Genomic DNA, 5892 nt, shown 5'->3' with positions numbered 1-5892 from the left:
CTTTATTTTAATGCCGTTATTCCCATCACTGAATGTTATGTACTTCTTCTAGCACTTGACTTTATTTTCAACGCCATCATGGCCAACTGAAACTGTCTCTAAGCTGGAGCCATTTGTCCTCTGCTCCAATACAAACCCCTCGACATCAGTCTGAACCCCTCTGACATCAGACTAAATGTTTCGCGCTGTAGAAAAGGTAATGTGAGTGGAGGGCAGTGACTGGGACTGAATGTGCGGATGCTCGCGGTTAGATTTAGAATAGATTCTAATAATTCCAATTCTAGAATCTTAAACTCATAGGTTAACTGACTTTAACTGGCTAATGAGGCTCGGTGGTCGGTCAAGAATTAGTTTTCCCCATCCCTAGTGCCAATATCCCTTTGTCAAATCCAGTGTCGAATAAAAGTGAAGAGCGCCTAATAGATTGAGCAACTCCTCAATGTGAGGCATTGGGTACATGTCAAATTTAAACACCATGTTGACTTTTCTGTAGTCCACACAGAAACGGACTGACCCATTGGTCTTGGGAACCAAGACTCATGGGCTGCTCCAGTCACCGTGGGACTCCTTGATTATGCCCATTTTCAGCATGGCCTTCAGTTCATTCATGAACCACCTTTTTCTTGTGTTTGGGTAAGCGGGTGGTGGTGGCAACACACCACCACCCCTGGGGGTATTTTCAGTATGGTGTTCTATGAGATGGGTGCGGCCGGGAAGGGGTGAGAACATGTTGGAAAATTCTGTTTGCAACCTGGCAACCTCTGTGAGTTGGGCCAGTGAGAGGTGGCCTCCATAGGGGACTGCAGCAGTTTGAGTAGTTACTTTTGTTTTTACCTCCTGCCTTCTCTGGAACTACTGACACCAATGCCACAGGGACCACCTCATTCTGATGTTTTAGCAGGTTGAGGTGGTATATTTGTAGTGCCCCACCCCTATCCATTCACCTCACCTCATAGTCGACATCCCTGATTTGCCATGTGACCTTTAAGGACCCTTGCCACTTGGCAACTAATTTGGAGCTCGAAGTGCAATAACATGAGCACTTTATTTCCAGGGATGAACTCCATTGTACAGCTGGATTTGACATTCTTGCCCCTGCCATAAATTCTCCTGGATTAAGTGTGTGAAGGTGTGGAGCTTTGCATGCAGGTCAAAAAGGTACTGAATTTTGTTTTTACTAGCTGAAGGTCTCTCCTCCCAATTTTCCCACAGCATGTCAAAAATGCCGCGAGACTTATGCCAATATGGCTTTTCACCATTCACTTGAATGGTGAAAAGCCCATGGAGGCTTGCAGGACCTCTTGTACTGCAAATAACAGGGGCTCAGGCCATTTATCCCAAATACATGCATTTTCACTTAAAAATCTAATTCAGAAGTTTGTAAGTGTTTGACTGAACCATTACACTAAGCTGGTGCGGATGGATTTAAATTCCCAATAATCCATACAGCTTGGGAAGTGTTCGTGACATAAACATAGTGCCTTTGTCAGTCAGGATTTCTTTGGAAATCCCTAATTGGGAGATGACACGGAAGAGTGCCTCCGCCATACTGCATGCTGAAATATTGCAGAGAGGCACGGCTTCCGGATATCGCATTGCATAGTTCACCAGGACTAAAATAATGTGATATCCCCATGCTGACCGATCTAATGGTCCAATGAGATCCATGCCAATTCTCTCAAAAGGTGTCTCAATTAGGGAGAGTGGGCATAAAGGCACTTTCAGAGTGGCTGCTGGATTTACTAGTTGGCATTCGTGGCATGCCACACACCACTGATGGACATCCCCACAGATCCCTGGCCAATAGAACTGGGCCATTATTTGGGCAAGTGTTGTATCCTGACCTAAATGTCCAGCCATCAGATTAAAGTGAGGTGCATGGAAGACGAGTTCCCTACAGTTCTTTGGGATTAATAACTGGGTTATCTGTTCACTAGTTCGAGTGTCTTGCGTCACTCGGTACAGCCTAGCTTTAATAATTATGAGGTATGGGAAGGAAGGTGTCACATTTGGGTAGAGGGGCTGACCATCAATTACTCTCACTTGGTCAAATGCATGATGCAGAGTCTCATCTTACATCTACTCTAATGGGAAATCCTTGAGAGAGGGAGGAGGGGTGAGCTGCTCTTCACTCCACGTATCGCCCTGACACAGTGCTGACATATACAGCTCTGTGACAGCTTCCCCAGTCAATGCCACACTGGAATCCCTCCATGACGTGTTGGTGCAGGATGCATGTGCCATTAAATCTCTAAATCCTGGCCAATCAGTTCCCAGAATCAGTGGGTGAGACGCGGGTTAACCGCCGCCTTTACACTATGTTTTTCTCCCTGAAATAGAATGTGGATGGACACTAGTGGATATTCATGAACATCCCTGTGCAGTGTGCACACACAAAACCTTCACCATTTGTGCTCTCCCCAATGCCACACCTTGCACCAGACTATAGTTGATTGAGGTCTGATTACAGCCAGAATCCACCAACACGTGATCCATATCCCCTTGAACACTCACCAGTATACAATATGCTCCAGCCCAATCGAGGGCAGTCTCTGGCAATTCAGGGATCTGGACCACAGCTCCCACCTCCATCGCAGAGCATAGTTTCTGGAGATCCCTGGGCTCTCCGCAGCATATCGGCCCAGGCTTCACTTCTGCACCGGCAATATTCTGAGTTACATGGAGTCAACAGGAAATCTTTTGGTGGAGATGGTGGAGACCTCGACTGGCTATCATAGCCTGCAGGGAATCGGCCATCAGACATTCTGTCGCATGTCCCAGACTCGGTGAAATGTAACTGAATTGTCTTGACCAGCCCTAAGGGTCCCATCTGCATCCCATCATTGCTGAGGAGTGTGCTCCCATCACCCAATCAAGCATCCAGCCAGAGCAGGTCATGATATTTTTTTTACCATATTAACATGCCATTGTTGTGTATTATGCCTGATGTAAAGACTCTCGTCTCTGTGAGCCTACCACACAGACTTAATACTTGTGTCATTTTTAGGGCACACCTAACAACCTGTGTTTTCTCTCTCTCTCCCCCCCTCCAATCTGTCCCTCTGAGTTACATGTTGGTCCTGGGATTGAGATGCTGGCCTCTTCTGCCCCTCGGACCTGCTTGATCCATCCTGGTGCCTTGTGTCTGGTTGGAGTTTTATCGCATCACTCTTGTGGAGGATGGCCCCATGAGGACAGTTGAAAGTTACACCTGGAGGATGCTCTGGACTCTTACAGTAATGTGTTTATGGCTGAGGACTACAGTTGACTTGCTAACTTTAGGACTGCAGTTGTCATGAACAGTTTTGCACTCAAGTTTCCATAAATGAAGAGACATCAACAAAACTGTCTTCATGTTAAAACTGTTAATGTTATAGTCATGCTGTCTGTTGTTGCCCAAATGAGGATGGGTTCCCTTTTGAGTCTGGTTCCTCTCGAGGTTTCTTCCTCATGTCGTCTGAGGGAGTTTTTCCTTGCCACCGTCGCCACAGGCTTGCTCATTGGGGATAGATTAGGGACAAAATTAGCTCATGTTTTAAGTCATTCAAATTCTGTAAAGCTGCTTTGCGACAATGTTTATTGTTAAAAGCGCTATACAAATAAACTTGACTTGACAATATGGGAGTTACTCCTCCTGGGGGGGGCGACACAGATGCAGAAGGGGAAGATGGGAGGGGGACACCACTGCCTCTGTGGTGGGGGAATGGGGCAGGGATGGGAAGAGGAGAGAGAGGAGGAAGGAGAAAAAAAAAGAGACGAGATGGAATGTCCGCCTGCCACTGGAACTGCCGCCAAATGGTCCTCCACCAATGGCTTGATCCAGTGACTTCAGGTGGTGGCACTGGACCCACTCCACTGTTCCTTGCAGAAGCCACATGATGAACTGCTCCAGTGTCACTAGGTCAATGAGCCCCTCAGCATTGCAGTCGTCTGCCCTCAGCCACCACCAGGAGGCATCCCAGAGCTGTTGGCGGAATGCAAACAGCCAGCTGACTTCCTCCAGTGTCAATGTCTGGAAGTGCTGGTGATGTTCTGGGGAGTGGCCAACATGCTGCAGGATGGCTTGTTTCAGGTTGCCGTAGATAAGCCAACTGTTGGTGGGGAGCTGTTATGAGGCAAGCTGCGCTTCTCCAGTCAGTAGTGGTAATAGGCATGCCATGCGTTGCTTGACCAGCCACCCCCACGCTTCGGCCACTTGCTCAAAGAGCACAATGAAGGCCTCCAGATCATCATGTGGCCCCATCTTGGTGTGTGTGACGTGGGGAGGGTCCGCTGCTGTGCCAAGTCAAGGACCCCACCGACACAAGCAAGTGCTGGAATGCCTGGTGATGTTCCTGCTGGGTCAGCAGCATGGCTTCAAAGCATTGTTCCTGATACTTTCAGAGGGTGATCAGTGCTTGGTGCTGGCTCTGTTGGGTGGCACTGAGGGTATGGATAACAGCCTTGAGTGAGGAGGACTCCATGGGACTTTCCCTTCAGTATCCTGGCTTTCGGCACCACTGTCGTAAGTCCCTGACATGGGTGGAATACTGAAGCGTGGCAGGCGGGAGGTGATGTTGCCACAAACTTTCATTTTACTTTCTTCATACATAGCTGCCAACATTCCGAAATTGTAAACAGTAATACAAGCCGCCAAAGCTTTCTAGCAAAACTACCCTGAAAAATCACACTAAAACAAAATAGTTTGACAAAATTTATTCTACAAACTAAACTATCATCTTACATTAATTTGCAAAGTTCTTTTCAACAATGTATGAAAATAGTCAGTGAATCAGGCAAAAACTTCAAACAATGCAATTGGCGCATATAACTTTTGACAAAGTACACATTAGAGAAATAGACTAGAGCTTACTCAGTCAACAGTTGATGTTATTGCACCACATAAACTTGGCAATATCTAACACCATTCATTCATTAGTCACAAACAAAAATGAATTCAGAATATATTACATCAATGAAAGTTGATACAAAAAAATATTATGAACTTTGTTATCAAAATTAAATATAACAAAATGTGAAAATTGGCAATGAATATGGCACTTCAAAGATAAAAAACATGCTGAGCCCAAAGCAAATTAGCTAAAAATACTAAGTGAAACAGCTCAAAAAAAGTGTCAATTTCAACTTGCTTCTTCACATGACTACAAATCATTCATTCAAAGTGGCCACCCATTTCATTAGTTTTGCAGTCTTTGAAATAGGGGTGTGCGATCTGACGATATAAAATCATTGAGAATAAGAACGAGTAGAAGATCGCAGACGATCTGCCAAAGTGGAGAAATCATATAGACCGCCTTGGCCAATGAGCGCAATAACTTTTTTTCCCTTTGGGTACAATAACTTGACGTTCTATGCTGGTTCCCGCCGACGCGGCAGACGTAAGACGTCCTTAACCTGTAGAGGGACTGAAAATCCGCGATCGCGGAAAACGGACGGATGCTGGGACCTCCCCTGCCCAAGCTATGGGCGTCCAAAGTGGGGCTGGAGCCGCCAATGGGAAAACGAAACTAAAGCCGAGCACCGAGGCTCTTTGTCCCGAGGCGCTGTAAAGTCGGGCTGGAGCCTGGGATAGAAACGAAACCTAAGCGGAGCTCCGCGGCGCGCCTCGTGGCGAATTACGTCCCAAGGCCCGCGCTGGTTCTTTGGGGAGGACAGAGGTCTCTGGCTGTCAAGTTTGGGGAAGGCTTCTTTAAATATAAACTACATTTCGAGCACAAGAGGCTGGTGCTAGCAACATTCAAACAGCCACAATAAAGCTATGCAGAAGCCTCCCCACCACCAGTCTGGACCATTTTCCAAAAGCTATTTGGTGTTTTGATACTTAAATAATTTCAAAATAACCGAAGACTGTGTGTTATTCAACATTTCATATTTTACTTTCTTTTTTTATAT

This window comes from Neoarius graeffei, chromosome 13 (genome assembly GCF_027579695.1).
Source record: "Neoarius graeffei isolate fNeoGra1 chromosome 13, fNeoGra1.pri, whole genome shotgun sequence".
NCBI lineage: Eukaryota > Metazoa > Chordata > Actinopteri > Siluriformes > Ariidae > Neoarius > Neoarius graeffei.
The sequence above is the reverse complement of the archived record's forward strand: the minus strand, read 5'-3'. Positions refer to the sequence as shown.